The following is a 17,233-nucleotide window of genomic DNA, read 5'->3' on the forward strand; positions in this document are numbered from 1 at the left end:
GTACAATTAGGTACCTAAAAGTACAAAGGAGTACCCTACACAATACCATCCCAGTGAGAAGCAGTTGTACCTCTTTAGGATCAATTCTATGGTTAAGATGGTGCTAACAGAGAGGGCCTCATCTTGAGCTCCGAAAAAACTTTTTTGTGTGTGTTTACTGGTGTTTTTCTAAAATGTTCTTAATCAGTTTGTTTTTCGTGCATTACTATATACACTTAACTAGAACTATTCGAATATGAATCGCTGGGTACTCACCATCCATCTGCCTCCCCAAATGTGACTAACCACCTGGATTCGGTCTTATGTAGCAAAATTTGAACTTGGGTTTTTTACAATGGTAAAAAGTAGAGACTCAGAGCTACACAATGGTATATCATACACTGTATTTTTGAGGAACAATGGGAAAGTAATTCTGCTTTGAAAGTTGAAACACTTGTAACTCACTTTTTAGAAAAGGGCCTTTAAATGTTTTGGTACCTACTGGAGAACTCTCCTTTGTCTACACCCATTCAGCATTGTTCACACCCTCTTAAGCCAGCCCCACCCATCTCTTTAAGGATTCACATGTGAGGTCACGTGCTAACCAGTGAGTAGTGTAGGAAAGATGAAGACTAAAAGTGGTAGTAGCCTACAATAAGGAAACATTCCAGGTAAACAGAAAGTGTCCGGATGTAAAGATACTTTAATAGAAAATGACTAAAGTAAAAGTCACCGAGTAAAATACTACTTGAGTAAAAGTCTAAAAGTATTTGGTTTAAAAAAATACTTAAGTATCAAAGAAAATGGAATTGCTAAAATGTACTTAAGTATCAAAAGTAAAAGTATATGGAATTGCTAAAATGTACTGAACTATCAAAAGTAAAAGTACAAATCATTTCTAATTTTTTTAACTGGATGGCCCAATTTTTTTTTATTGACAGATAGCCAGGGGCACGCTCCAACACTCAGACATAATTTACAAACGAAGCATTTGTGTTTAGTGAGTCTGTGTGCTCTGTCCCAAACTATATTACGACCACACATATCAATATTAATTTTATATATCAATATTTTGCTAAGTCTTGCTAAGTGGATGGTCTCTACAGAAGGTGTAACGGTACAGCCAAATGGTAACTTGCATAGTAGTAGCAATATCAGAATAGATAGTGTCAATATAAATAAAATATTATACAGTATGTACACGAACAATATCAATAACGATAGTGATAAACGAGGTAGTTGTATGCATACAATCAAGGGTAAAGTGTCTGAGCAGCAGGATATTTCTATTTTGTAGCAGCAACGTATGGCGTGTGTGTAAGGAGAGAGTCATTTGAATAGAGGCACTGCAGATAGTGCTGATGACTGGTCCGTCCGAACTACGCATGAAGAAGGGAATCTATATTTGGAAAGCCTGTTTCTGTCCTGCCCTTGACTTTGGTGCAGGGCATGTGATGTCCATAGCAAAACTCCCTGATCTTCTCAAAAAGATAAGTTAGTCTAGCTGTGTCCAGTCCAGGTGGTGCTTGTACAGGCAGACCATCTATGGGAGGAAGGATGTAAGCATTGCGCAGCAGCTGAAACCTGGTCCTGACTGATTCCGAACACTCCTTGGCAACAACAACACCCTGCTCCAGTGCATCGAAGCTGTAAAACAGGAAATAACAAAAAAAAGGTTGAAGACATTACAACATTGCACAACATCAATTCACCTCCCAAGTTTAGATAAGAAGAGTAACCCCATACAATGCAATGAAAATGATATTCACCTGAAGTGCTGGTACAGCTTGATCTGTGGCAGCGGCCTGAAGTACAGAGTCAGGTGTTGTTGCCAGCCATAGCGTTCCATCAGCACCGTTCCATCAGCACCGTTCCATCAGCACCGTTACGTCAGCACCGTACCATCCTCCAGTCCAACCAGCTGTGGGATGTTGACCCCTGTCACAGTGCTGTCCTTCAAAACACCAGCAATCTCAGACAAAGTGTTCACTCTGGTCTTTCTGAAGCGCTGCTTTATGAGGCCGAAGCACCAGTTGAGGGCAAATTTGGTGTGGCCTGTGATCAGGAAGTGAAGGTCCAGACTGTGGTGCAGCTTGTGCAGGGTTCGCCAGGCACAATACCAGAGCACACACTCCATAGTTGGTGAAGAAATGGTGCATGTAGTTGATGACTGCACTGTTGCCTTTGCTGGATGACATGCCTTCATCAATCAAGTAGTTGAATTGTTATGGTATTCTTTCACAGCAGAAACCAAACAAGCCACACTTGCGAGGAGTTAAAAAGTAGATGGGACCTGGCTGCATATGGTCAGAAGGATAGTGCACCTGCAAACAACAAAAGAACATTAAGATAAATTACAATTAATTATCTCACCCCTGTCAATCTGTCTTTACACAGATTGGGTATGCCTCCCAAAAATATATATTTTTTATATATATATTTTTTGGAGTGTATATCTATCTATCTATCTATGGTCTGTTGTTTAGACATGTAACGTTAACGTTAGCTAGCTAGCTAAAAAATTAACTAAAATCCCAATCCATAGAGTAACGTTAGAAAGCCAGCCATCGAACTCCAGCTGACTAGCTAACAGCAAGCTTTAACTAGCAATGCAATCCGATTGTCATAGCTAGGTAAAGTAACTAAACAGGTTCAATGTTAGCTAGCAAGCCAGCCACCTAACCTCCGCTAATGTTACCTAGCTAACAGAAAGCTTTAACTTGGTGTTTTTTGTTTAGGCATGTAACATTAATGTTAGTTAGCTAGCTAGCTAAAAAATTTACTAAAATCCAAAAACCATAGAGTAACGTTAGCAAGCCGGCCATCAAACTCCAGCTGGCTAGCTAACAGCAAGCTTTAGCTAGCAATACAAACTGATTGTCATAGCAAGCTAAAGTTAACTAAACAGGTACAATGTTAGCTAGCAAGCCAGCCATCTAACCTTCGCTAACGTTAGCTAGCTAACAGCAAGCTTTAACTTGGTGTTTTTTGTTTAGACATGTAACATTAAATGTTCGCTAGCTTGCTAGCTAAAAAATTAACTAAAATCCCAAACCATAGAGTAACGTTAGCAAGCCAGCCATCAAACTCCTGCTGGCTAGCTAACAGCAAGCTTTAACTAGCAATATAAACCGATTCTCATAGCTAAATAAAGTTAACCAAACAGGTTCAATGTTAGATTTTTACCCGTATACATGGATGAAAGCTTCACGGCAGACTGATTCATTTTCAGAGAGATTCAGCATGGCACGATCGTCCTCCAGAAAGTAGTCCATCACAACAAACTCATCTCTCCGCATGTCCAGCCCACTCATTATCTCAGCCAATCATGGCTAGCGGGAAGGTTGCTGACTTTTTCTGTGGCTAAACCAACTAGGCTCGTAATTTAACCTGTTAAGGCTAGGGGGTGCTGTTGTCACTATTTATGGAAATCGTGTAATTTTTGAAACGGCTTCCTACAAAATTCTTGATCGTACAATATGCATATTATTATTATTATTGGATAGAAAACAGTCTATAGTTTCTATAGCCGTTGAAATTTTGTCTCTGAGTGGAACAGAACTCATTCTACAGCAATTTCCCTGACATGGAGTCAGATTTCACACATTTTGGCCCCTGTTCTGGAGTCAGTTTTAAGGCCACTGTTATTGCTATGAGTATACGGACACTGCTTACGTCTTCCCCTGGATGCCTTTACGTGATGACGCTTTGAATGGTATCGATTGCCCAATCACAGCCCCTATAAAACAAAAACACGTGTAGGTAGGAACTCTTTTCTAGGTGCGTAAGGCGCGCGGAGGACACCGACCTACTGTTTTTCCAAGCATTAGTGTAGCCAGTTATATTTCTCAGGTCATGTTTCTACTCATTATAGGAGTTAAAAACATCATAAGGTAGTTAATTTAAAGCGTTTTATAGCAATTTATATCCGTTTAGTGCGATTTTGGGACATTTATTTCTGAGATACTGTGAATCTCTGGGCACCGTTCCAGTTCATGCCGAACGCAATGTGCATTTCTACATGGCAAGAGGACAGCTTTCGACCAAAAGACGATTAGACCCAAGAAAGGATTCTTTGACCAAGATTCTGATGGAAGAACAGCTCAAGTAGGAACAATTTATTATGATAAATCGTGTTTCTGTCGAAAAATGTTAATGGCTTAGGACGCCATGTTTTTTGACGTAGCTTCGCTTGGCGCAAACTGTATTGAAAAGTAAGGATAATTTAAAAAATGTAAATCCGCGATTGTATTAAGAATTAAATTGTCTATCAATCGCTGTCCACCCTATATTTTTTAGTCACGTTTATGAGTATTTATGTATACGACTAGATCACTGTCTAATGTGGCGCAGGACATTTTCTGACCAGCTGGGCTACTTTTCTCATTGTCTAACCATGATTTTGGTGGCTAAATATGCACATTTTCGAACAAACTGTATATGTATGTTGTAATGTGATGTTACAGGAGTGTCATCTGAAGAATTCTGAGAAGGTTAGTGAAAAAATTAATATATTTTGGCGATGTTTACGTTATCGCTCTCTTTGGCTAGAATCAATGCTGGTGTAATGTTTGCACATGTGCTATGCTAATATAACGATTTATTGTGTTTTCGCTGTAAGACACTTAGAAAATCTGAAATATTGTCTGTATTCACAGGATCTGTGTCTTTCGATTAGTGTATGCTGTGTATTTTTACGAAATGTTTGATGATTAGTAGTTAGGTAAACACGTTGCTCATTGTATTTATTCTAGTCCATTTGTGACGGTGGGTGCAATTGTAAACTATGACATCTACCTGAAATATGCACATTTTTCTAACAAAACCTATCCTATACCATAAATATGTTATCAGACTGTCATCTGATGAGCTTTTTTCTTGGTTAGTGGCTATCAATATCTTAGTTTAGCCGAATTGGTGATAGCTACTGGTGTTGGTGGACAAAGAAAAGATGGTGGATTATGCTAATGTGTTTAGCTAATAGATTTACATCTTTACATATTGTGTCTTCCCTGTAAAACATTTTAAAAATCGGACATGTTGGCTGGATTCACAAGATCTGTGTCTTTCATTAGCTGTATTGGACTTTAATGTGTGAAAGTTAAATATTTAAAAAAAAAAAAATGTTTTGAATTTCGCGGCTCTGCCTTTTCAGTGGGGGGGGGGGGGGGGGCCGCTCGCGGCACCCCGGGGCTAGACAGGTTAACAATATTATTTGTATTTACAGATGGCATACAAGTTTGATATTAAGGCTCATGCAAGTTCACAAGTTCGAGAAGGCAATTCTGGCAACAAAAAAATAATCACATTTAAATGGCTATCCTGTGAAGTCGTGACTTGCGACATACGCCTAGTTTCCTGAATCGGTCACAAATTCCCTGAGACGACAAAACAATGGACTAGCTTCTTCGACGAGGTGCAGAACTGCTTGGGAGTCCTACCATAGATTAGGAAGGAAAGACAATGACCGAGAGGCAGCTGTGGCGGGGGTCTTAGTGAGTTTAAGACTCCGGGCGACCCGTCTTCCATTATCGAGCATACTACTAACCAATGTTTAATCATTAATGAACAAACTTGACGAACTCAGAGCGAGGATCTCCTTCCAAAGGGACATCAAATCCTGCAACATATTCTGTTTTTCTGAGACTTGGCTTTCCTCCAGGTTTTACATTTTTTGAAGTGGATAGGAAGCGGGCTCTCCCTGGCAAGAGCATCGGTGGTGGGCTATGCTTTATGACCAACAACACATAATCCGTACAGGAACTTGCGAAAATGGCGCCGGAGGAGATGGTCACCGTTTTACAGTCTCCTAACCAATTGTGCTATTATGTGTTTTTTTTCGCGATATTTGTAAATGATTTTGTACATAATGTTTCTGCAACCGTCTCTTATGGAAGAAAAGAGCTTCTGGATATCAGGACAGCGATCATTCACCTCGTATTAGACAAAGATGTCTTCAACAACAACAACAAGCAGGACTCACACGATATTCTCCAAACAGTAAACTAGACGAGGTACGATCACGAATATCCTACCAACGGGACATCAAAAAATGTAATATCCTATGCTTCACGGAATCGTGGCTGAATGACGACATGGATATTCAGCTAGCGGGATACACGCTGCACCGGCAGGATAGAACAGCACACTCCGGTAAGACGAGGGGTAGTGGTCTGTGCATATTTGTAAACAACAGCTGGTGCACAAAATCTAAGGAAGTCTCTAGATTTTGCTCACCTGAAGTAGAGTATATTGTGATAAACTGCAGGCCACACTACTTGCCTAGAGAGTTCTCAGCTATAATTTTTGTGGCTGTTTATTTACCACCACAGACAGATGCTGGCACTAAGACCGCACTCATTCAGCTGTATAAGGAAATAAGCAAACAGGAAACCACTCACCCAGAGGCGGCGCTCCTAGTGGCCGGAGACTTTAATGCAGGGAAATTTAAATCAGTTCTACCAAATCTCTATCAACTATCTCTATCAACGTTAAATGTGCAACCAGAGGGAAAAAAATTCTAGATCACCTGTACTCCACACACAGAGACGCGTACAAAGCTCTCCCTCGCCCTCCATTTGGTAAATCTGACCTCAACTCTATCCTCCTGATTCCTGCTTATAAGCAAAAATTAAAGCAGGAAGCACCAGTGACTCGGTCTATAAAAAAAATGGTCAGATGAAGCAGATGCTAAACTACAGGACTGCTTTGCTATCACAGACTGGAACATGGTCCGGGATTCTTCCTATGACATTGAGGAATACACCACATCACATCAGTCACTGGCTTTATCAATAAGTGTATTAAGGACGTCGTCCCCACAGTGACTGTACGTACACACCCCAACCAGAAGCCATGGATTACAGGCAACATTCGCACTGAGCTAAAGGCGTGTGTGTGACCATCATAACAACACTCAGGAACTAAAGTCATTCTGTTCACCTGATCTAGAACTCCTCACAATCAAATGTAGACCGCATTATCTACCAAGGGAATTCACTTCGGTCATAATCACAGCCGTATATATTCCCCCCCAAGCAGACACATCGATGGCCCTGAACGAACTCTATCTGACTCTCTGTAAACTGGAAACCACACACCCTGAGGCTGCATTCATCGTAGCTGGGGATTTTAACAAGGCTAATCTAAAAACAAAACTCCCTAAATTCTATCAGCACATCGATTGTCCGACCAGGGCTGGCAGAACTCTGGACCATTGTTATACTAACTTCCGCGACGCATATAAGGCCCTCCCCCGCCCTCCTTTCGGAAAAGCTGACCACGACTCCATTTTGTTGATTCCAGCCTACAAACAGAAATTAAAACTACAAGCTCCCGCGCTCAGGTCTGTTCAACGCTGGTCCGACCAATCTGAATCCACGCTTCAAGACTGCTTTGATCACGCGGATTGGAATATGTTCCGCACGGCGTCCAACAACAACAATGATGAATATGCAGATTCGGTGAGCGAGTTCATTAGGAAGTGCATTGACGATGTCGTACCCAGAGCAACGATTAAAACATTCCCAAACCAGAAACCGTGGATTAACGGCAGCATTCGCGTGAAACTGAAAGCGCAAACCACTGCTTTTAACCTGTTGGGGATGGGGGCGCTGTTTAGACTATTTATGCTAATTGGGTAATTTTTGAAACGGCTTCCCACAAAATCCTTGATCGTACAATATGCATATTATTATTATTATTGGATAGAAAACAGTCTATAGTTTCTATAGGAGTTGAAATTTTGTCTCTAAGTGGAACAGAGCCCATTCTACAGCAATTTCCCTGACATGGAGTCAGATTTCAGAAATGTTGGCCACTGTTCTGAAGTCAGTTAAAAGGGCACTGTTTTTGCTATGACTATACGGACACTGCTTACGTCTTCCCCTGGATGCCTTTACGTGATGACGATTCCAATGGGGTCGATTGCGCGTTCACAGGCCCTATAAATTAAAAAACCCTGTAGCTAGCAAGTCTTTCCTTGGTGCGTAACGCGCGTGCTGGACACCGACCCGCTCCTGTTCCAAGCGTTAGTTTAGCCTGTTATATTTCTCCGGTCATCTTTTCACTCGTTATAGGAGTTAAAAACATCATAAGGTAGTTAATTTAAAGCGTTTTATAGCAATTTATATCCGTTTAGTGCGATTTTGGGACATTTATTTTTGAAACGATGTGAATAGCTGGGCACGCTTTTCAGTTCATCCCGAACGCAGTTGGCATTTCCACATGGCAAGAGGACAGCTTTCCACCAATAGACGATCACTCCCAAGAAAGGATCCTTTGCCCAAGATACTGATGGAAGAACAGCTCAGGGTAGGACATTTTTATTATGATAAATCGTGTTTCTGTCGAAACATTTTAGTGGCTTAGGACGCCATGTTTTTTGACGTAGCTTCGCTTGGCGCAAACTGTATTGAAAAGTAAGGATAAATTAAAAAATGTAATTCCGCAATTGTATTAAGAATTAAATTGTCTATCAATCCCTGTCCACCCTATATTTTTTAGTCACGTTTATGAGTATTTATGTATAAGAGTAGATCACTGTCTAAGTGGCGCAAGGACATTTTCTGACCAGCTTGTCTACATTTCACATTGTCTAACCATGATTTTGGTGGCTAAATATAAACATTTGCGATCAAACTCTATATGGATTGTGTAATATGATGTTACAGGAGTGTCATCGGAAGAATTCTGAGAAGGTTAGTGAAAAAATTAATATCTTTTGGCGATGTTGACTTTTATCGCTCACTTTGGCTAGAATCAATGCTGGGCTGCTATGTGCTATGTGCTATGCTAATATAACGATTTATTGTGTTTTCGCTGTAAGACACTTAGAAAATCTGAAATATTGTCTGTATTCACAGGATCTGTGTCTTTCGATTTGTGTATGCTGTGTATTTTTACGAAATGTTTGATGATTAGTAAGTAGGTAAACACGTTGCTCTAAGTAGTTTTTCTATTCCATTTGTGACGGTGGGTGCAATTGTAACCTATGCCATCTACCTGAAATATGCACTTTTTTCTAACAAAACCTATCCCATACCATAAATATGTTATCAGACTGTCATCTAATGAGTTTTTTTGTTGGTTAGGGGCTATAAATATCTTAGTTTAGCCGAATTGGTGATGGCTACTGGTGTTGGTGGACAAATAAAAGATGGTGGATTATGCTAATGTGTTTTTAGGTAATAGATGTACATCTTTACATATTGTGTCTTCCCTGTAAAACATTTTAAAAATCGGACATGTTGACTGGATTCACAAGATCTGTGTCTTTCATTAGCTGTATTGGACTTTAATGTGTGAAAGTTAAATATTTAAAAAAAATATCTTTTTTGAATTTCGCGGCACTGGTTTTTCAGTGGGGGGGGGGGGGGGGTGTGCCGCTAGCGCCACGCTGATCCTAGACAGGTTAACCAGGGCAAGGTGACCGGAAACATGACCGAATACACACAGTGTAGCTATTCTCTCCGCAAGGCTATCAAACAGGCTAAGTCCCAGTACAGAGACAAAATTGAATCGCAATTCAACAGCTCAGACACAAGGGGTATGTGGCAGGGTCTACAGTCTATCACGGATTACAAAAAGAAAAGCAGCCCCGTCGCGGATCAGGATGTCTTGCTCCCAGACAGGCTAAATACCTTTTTTGCCCGCTTTGAGGATAATACAGTGCCACTGTCACGGCCCACTACCAAAACCTGCGGGCTCTCCTTCACTGCAGCCGAGGTGAGTAAAACATTTAAACGTGTTAACCCTCGCAAGGCTGCAGGCCCAGACGGCATTCCCAGCCGCGTCCTCAGAGCATGCGCAGACCAGCTGGCTGGTGTGTTTTCGGACATATTCAATCAATCCTTAGCCCAGTCTGCTGTTCCCACATGCTTCAAGAGGGCCACCATTGTTCCTGTTCCCAAGAAAGCTAAGGTAACTGAGCTAAACGACTACCGCCCCGTAGCACTCACTTCCGTCATCATGAAGTGCTTTGAGAGACTAGTCAAGGACCATATCACCTCCACCCTACCGGACACCCTAGACCCACTCCAATTTGCTTACCGACCCAATAGGTCCACAGACGACGCAATCGCAGCCACACTGCACACTGCCCTAACCCATCTGGACAAGAGGAATACCTATGTGAGAATGCTGTTCATCGACTACAGCTCAGCATTTAACACCATAGTACCCTCCAAACTCGTCATCAAGCTCGAGACCCTGGGCCTCGACCCCGCCCTGTGCAACTGGGTCCTGGACTTCCTGACGGGCCGCCCCCAGGTGGTGAGGGTAGGTAACAACATCTCCACCCCGCTGATCCTCAACACTGGGGCCCCACAAGGGTGCGTTCTGAGCCCTCTCCTGTACTCCCTGTTCACCCACGACTGCGTGGCCATGCACGCCTCCAACTCAATCATCAAGTTTGCGGACGACACTACAGTGGTAGGCTTGATTACCAACAACGACGAGACGGCCTACAGGGAGGAGGTGAGGGCCCTCGGAGTGTGGTGTCAGGAAAATAACCTCACACTCAACGTCAACAAAACAAAGGAGATGATTGTGGACTTCAGGAAACAGCAGAGGGAGCTCCCCCCTATCCACATCGACGGGTCAGTAGTGGAGAAGGTGGAAAGTTTTAAGTTCCTCGGTGTACACATCACGGACAAACTGAATTGGTCCACCCACACAGACAGCGTTGTGAAGAAGGCGCAGCAGCGCCTCTTCAACCTCAGGAGGCTGAAGAAATTCGGCTTGTCACCAAAAGCACTCACAAACTTCTACAGATGCACAATCGAGAGCATCCTGTCGGGCTGTATCACCGCCTGGTACGGCAACTGCTCCGCACACAACCGGAAGGCTCTCCAGAGGGTAGTGAGGTCGGCAGAACGCATCACCCGGGGCAAACTACCTGCCCTCCAGGACACCTACACCACCCGATGTCACAGGAAGGCTTAAAGATCATCAAGGACAACAACCACCCAAGCCACTACCTGTTCACCCCGCTATCATCCAGAAGGCGAGGTCAGTACAGGTGCATCCAAGCAGGGACCGAGAGACTGAAAAACAGCTTCTATCTCAAGGCCATCAGACTGTTAAACAGCCACCACTAACATTTAGCGGCCGCTGCCAACAAACTGACTCAGCTCCAGCCACCTTAAAAATGGGAATTTATGGAAATTATGTAAAAATGTACCACCAGCCACTTTAAACAATGCCACCTAATATAATGTTTACATACCCTACATTACACATCTCTTATGTATATGTATATACTGTACTCTATATCATCTACTGCATCTTGCCATCTTTATGTAATACATGTACCACTAGCCACTTTAAACTATGCCACTTTATGTTTACATACCCTACAGTACTCATCTCATAGGTATATACCGTACTCTATACCATCTACTGCACCTTGCCTATGCCGTCTGTACCATCACTCATTCATATATCTTTATGTACATATTAGTAGTTGCGGAATTGTTAGGTTAGATTACTTGTTGTTATTACTGCATTGTCGGAACCAGAAGCACAAGCATTTCGCTACACTCGCATTAACATCTGCTAACCATGTGTATGTGACTAATAAATTTGATTTGATTTGATTTGATTTGAAGGCTAGAGCTGCCGCTTTCAAGGTGCGGGTCTCTAACCCGGAAGCTTACAAGAAATCCCGCTATGCCCTGCGACGAACCATCAAACAGGCAAATCGTCAATACAGGGCTAAGATTGAATCATACTACACCGGCTCCGACGCTCGTCAGATGTGGCAGGGCTTGCAAACCATTACAGACTACAAAGGGAAGCACAGCCGCGAGCTGCCCAGTGACACAAGCCTAGCAGACGAGCTAAATCACTTCTATGCTCGCTTCGAGGCAAGCAACACTGAGGCATGCATGAGAGCATCAGCTGTTCCGGACGACTGTGTGATCACGCTCTCCGTAGCCGACGTGAGTAAGACCTTTAAACAGGTCAACATACACAAGGCTGTGGGACCAGACAGATTACCAGGACGTGTGCTCCGGGCATGTGCTGACCAACTGGCAGGGGTCTTCACTGACATTTTCAACATGTCCCTGATTGAGTCTGTATTACCAACATGCTTCAAGCAGACCACCATAGTCCCTGTGCCCAAGAACACAAAGGCAACCTGCCTAAATGACTACAGACCCGTAGCACTCACGTCCGTAGCCATGAAGTGCTTTGAAAGGCTGGTAATGGCTCACATCAACACCATTATCCCAGAAACCCTAGAACCATTTTAATTTGCATACCGCCCAAACAGATCCACAGATGATGCAATCTCTATTGCACTCCACACTGCCCTTTCCCACCTGGACAAAAGGAACACCTATGTGAGAATTCTGTTCAATGACTACAGCTCAGAGTTCAACACCATAGTACCCTCAAAGCTCATCACCAAGCTAAGGATCCTGGGACTAAACACCTCCCTCTGCAACTGGATCCTGGACTTCCTGACAGGCCGCCCCCAGGTGGTTAGGGTAGCTAAGAACACATTTGCCATACTGATTCTCAACACTGGAGCTCCCTCAGGGGTGTGTGCTCAGTCCCCTCCTGTACTTCCTGTTCACCCACGACTGCATGGTCAGGCACGACTCCAACACCATCATTAAGTTTGCTGACGAAACAACAGTGGTAGGCCTGATCACCGACAACGACGAGACAGCCTATAGGGAGGAGGTCAGTGTCACGTTTCTGACCTTATTTTCCATTGTTTAGTCTTTATTTAGTTGGTCAGGACATGAGTTGGGTGGGTATGATCTATGTTGTCTGTTTCTATGTGGGGTTTCTTGTTTGGCCTGATATGGTTCTCAATCAGAGGCAGGTGTTAGTCATTGTCTCTGATTGGAACCATATTTAGGTAGCCTGTTTTGTAGTGTGTTTTGTGGGTGATTGTTCCTGTTCATCTGTTCTGTGTTCACTAGTTCGGGACTGTAGCGTCTTCGGTTCTTTCTGTCAGTTTGTTGTTTTTGTTCGTTGTTTAAGTAGCCTATTAAAATATGGATTATCATCACGCTGCATTTTGGTCCTCCTCTCTTTCACCCGAAGACAGCCGTTACAGTCAGAGACCTGGCCGGGTAGTGCCAGAATAACAACCTATCCCTCAACGTAACCAAGACTAAGGAGATGATTGTGGACTACAGGAAAAGGAGCACCGAGCACGTCCCCATTCTCATCGACGGGGCTGTAGTGGAGCAGGTTGAGAGCATCAAATTCCTTGGTGTCCACATCAACAACAAATTAGATTGGTCAAAACACCAAGACAGTCGCGAAGAGGGCACGATAAAGCCTTTTCCCCCTCAGGAAACTAAAAAGATTTGGCATGGGTCCTGAGATCCTCAAAAGGTTCTCCAGCCTCAACATCGAGAGCATCCTGACCGGTTGCATCACTGCCTGGTACGGCAATTGCTCGGCCTCCGACTGCAAGGAACTTCAGAGGGTAGTGCGTACGGCCCAGTACATCACTGGGGCAAAGCTGCCTGCCATCCAGGACCTCTACACCAGGCAGTGTCAGAGGAAGGCCCTAAAAATTGTCAAAGACCCCAGCCACCCCAGTCATAGACTGTTCTCTCTACTACCGCATGGCAAGCGGTACTGGAGTGCCAAGTCTAGGACAAAAAGGCTTCTCAACAGTTTTTACCCCCAAGCCATAAGACTCCTGAACAGGTAACCAAATGGTTACCTGGACTATTTGCATTGTGTGCCCCCCCAACCCCTCTTTTACGCTGCTGCTACTCTCTGTTTATCTTATATGCATAGTCACTTTAACTATACATTCATGTACATACTACCTAAATGGCCTTACCAACCAGTGCTCCCGCACATTGGCTAACCGGGCTATCTGCATTGTGTCCCACCATCCGTCAACCCCTCTTTTTACGCTTCTGCCACTCTCTGTACATCATATATGCATAGTCACTTTAACGATACCTACATGTACATACTACCTCTATAAGCCTGACTAACAGGTGTCTGTATATAGCCTTGCTACTCTTTTTTCAAATGTCGTTTTACTGTTGTTTTATTTCTTTACCTACCTACACACACACACACACATACCTTTTTTCCCCCGCACCATTGGTTAGAGCCTGTAAGTAAGCATTTCACTGTAAGGTCTACACCTGTTGTATTCGGCACACGTGACAAATAAACTTTGATTTGATTTGAGCATCTGATCCCCCAACTTGGAATACATGGTCATCAAATGTCGCCCTTTAAACCTTCCTAGAGAGTTCTCAGGGATTATTGCCATGGCTGTCTACATCCAGGATCAAACTAACACCAAAAATGCTCTCTAAGATCTTCATTGGACACTGAACAATTTGGAGACTGCATTCCGGTGAGGCAGCGTTCATTGTTGCGGGGGACTTTAACAAAAGCAATTTTAGAACCTTGCTTCCAAATTATTACCAACATATGGACTGTCTAACTCGTGGAAATTCTACACTTGACTACTGCTACATGCCTTTTCGACATGGGTATAAGGCCCTCTCCCGTCCTCCTTTCAGGCAAATCTGACCATGTCTCCATCTTGCTTCTCCCCGCCTACAAACAAAAACTCAAGAGGAAAGTTCTGTTGGTCAGGGTTGTACAGCATTGGTCCGACCAATCAGAAATCACAGTCCAATACTATTTTGATCACGTGGACTGGAATATGTTCCGGGTCGCCTCTGGAGATAAAATCTGTGAATACGCCGACTCAGTTACCGGATTCATAAAAAAATACATAGATGACGTGATACTGATAGTGTCTTTCAAACATTCCCGAATCAAGAAACTTGGATTGATAACAGCCTTTTAGGAAACCTGAAAGAGAGAGATGCTGCTTATAAACAGGGCAAGGTGACTGGGGACAATAGTTTATTTTTTATTTAACTAGGCAAGTCAGTTAAGAACAAATTCTTATTTAGAATGACGGCCAACCAAAAAGTAAAAGGCCTCCTGCTGTGACAGGGGCTGGGATTAAAAATAAAAATAAAAATATAGGACAAAACACACTTCACGACAAGAGAGACATCACAACACTACAAAAAGAGAGACCTAAAACAACAGCAGCTTGGCAGCAACATAGGACAAGACAACATGGTAACAACACTTAAACAGTAGAAATATGACCTACGCAGATTGATCAACATAGCAAAACACAAGTATAGGGACAAAGTGGAGGAGCAATTCAGTGGGTCGGACACAAGGCGTATGTGGTAGGGGCTCCTAACGATCATGGATTATAAAAAGAAAGCCAGCCACATCGCGGTCACCAACGCCACCCTACTAGAGGAGCTAAACACCTTTTTCTCATGATTCGACCACAATTTGTATTTTTTATTTTTTTTATTCACCTTTATTTAACCAGGTAGGCTAGTTGAGAACAAGTTCTCATTTACAACTGCGACCTGGCCAAGATAAAGCATAGCAGTGTGAACAGACAACAACACAGAGTTACACATGGAGTAAACGATAAACAAGTCAATAACACAGTAGGGGGGAAAAATTGTCTATATACATTGTGTGCAAAAGGCATGAGGAGGTAGGAAATAAATAGGTCATAGGAGCGAATAATTACAATTTAGCAGATTAACACTGGAGTGATAAATCATCAGATGATCATGTGCAAGTAGAAATACTGGTGTGCAAAAGAGCAGAAAAGTAAATAAATAAAAACTGTAACGGGATGAGGTAGGTAAATTGGGTGGGCTGTTTACAAATGGACTATAGATTTTTGCAATTCGTTCCAGTCACAGGCAGCAGAGAACTGGAAGGAAAGGCGGCCAAATGAGGTATTGGCTTTTGGGATGATCAGTGAGATATACCTGCTGGAGCGCGTGTTACGGGTGGGTGTTGTTATCGTGACCAGTGAACTGAGATAAGGCAGAGCTTTACCTAGCATGGACTTATAGATGACCTGGAGCCAGTGGGTCTGGCGACGAATATGTAGCGAGGGCCAGCCGACTAGAGCAGACAGGTCGCAGTGGTGGGTGGTATAAGGTGTTTTAAGTAACAAATCGGATGGCACTATGATAAACTGCATCTAGTTTGCTGAGTAGAGTATTGGAAGCTATTTTGTAGATGACGTCGCCGAAGTCGAGGATCGGTAGGATAGTCAGTTTTACTAGGGTATGTTTGGCGGTGTGAGTAAAGAAGGCTTTGTTGCGAAATAGAAAGCCGATTCTTGATTTGATTTTGGATTGGAGATGTTTAATATGAGTCTGGAAGGAGAGTTTACAGTCTAGCCAGACACCTAGGTATTTATAGACGTCTACATATTCTAGGTTGGAACCGTCCAGGGTGGTGATGCTAGTCGGGCGGGCGGGTGCAGGCAGCGAACGGTTGAAAAGCATGCATTTGGTTTTACTAGTGTTTAAGAGCAGTCGGAGGCCACGGAAGGACTGTTATATGGCATTGAAGCTCGTTTGGAGGTTAGATAGCACAGTGTCCAAGGAAGGGCCAGAAGTATACAGAATGGTGTCGTCTGCGTAGAGGTGGATCAGGGAATCGCCCGCAGCAAGAGCAAACTTCATTGATATATACAGAGAAAAGAGTCGGCCCGAGAATTGAACCCCTGTGGTACGCCCATAGAGACTGCCAGAGGACTGGACAACATGCCCTCCGATTTGACACACTGAACTCTGTATGCAAAGTAGTTGGTGAACCAGGCAAGGCAGTCATCAGAAAAACCGAGGCTACTGAGTCTGCCAATAAGAATATGGGGATTGACAGAGTCGAAAGCCTTGGCCAGGTCGATGAAGACGGCTGCATAGTACTGTCTTTTATCGATGGCGGTTATGATATCATTTAGTACCTTGAGCGTGGCTGAGGTGCACCCGTGACAGGCTCGGAACCCGGATTGAACAGCGGAGAAGGTTCGGTGGAATTCGAGATGGTCAGTGATCTGTTTATTAACTTGGCTTTCGAAGACCTTAGATAGGCAGGGCAGGATGGGTATAGGTCTGTAACAGTTTGGGTCCAGGGTGTCACCCCCTTTGAAGAGGGGGATGACCGCGGCAGCTTTCCAATCCTTGGGGATCTCAGACGATATGAAAGAGAGGGTTGAACAGGCTGGTAATTGGGGTTGTGACAATGGCGGCGTATAGTTTCAGAAATAGAGGGTCTAGATTGTCAAGCCCAGCTGATTTGTATGGGTCCAGCTCTTTTTGCAGCTCTTTCAGAACATCTGCTATCTGGATTTGGGTAAAGGAGAAGCTGGGGACGCTTGGGCGAGTAGCTGCGCGGGGGGGGGTTA

General features: G+C 43.4%; 1 long non-coding RNA gene across 2 annotated transcripts; it reads right to left on the reverse strand.

Annotated features, from left to right (window-relative positions):
* Positions 1-664: 664 nt before the first annotated feature.
* Positions 665-4,134, reverse strand: LOC129860994 (uncharacterized). Of its 2 annotated transcripts, XR_008760489.1 has the most exons (3): positions 3,166-4,134; positions 1,749-2,303; positions 665-1,626 (listed from the first exon to the last, which is right to left on the reverse strand). It is a non-coding gene; the product is annotated as an uncharacterized LOC129860994 (long non-coding RNA). The 2 variants fall into 2 exon arrangements; XR_008760488.1 differs by having other exon boundaries at positions 1,749-4,134.
* Between the last annotated feature and the right edge of the window lie 13,099 nt (positions 4,135-17,233).

This window comes from Salvelinus fontinalis, chromosome 1 (genome assembly GCF_029448725.1).
Source record: "Salvelinus fontinalis isolate EN_2023a chromosome 1, ASM2944872v1, whole genome shotgun sequence".
In the NCBI taxonomy this organism is placed as follows: Eukaryota; Metazoa; Chordata; class Actinopteri; order Salmoniformes; family Salmonidae; genus Salvelinus; species Salvelinus fontinalis.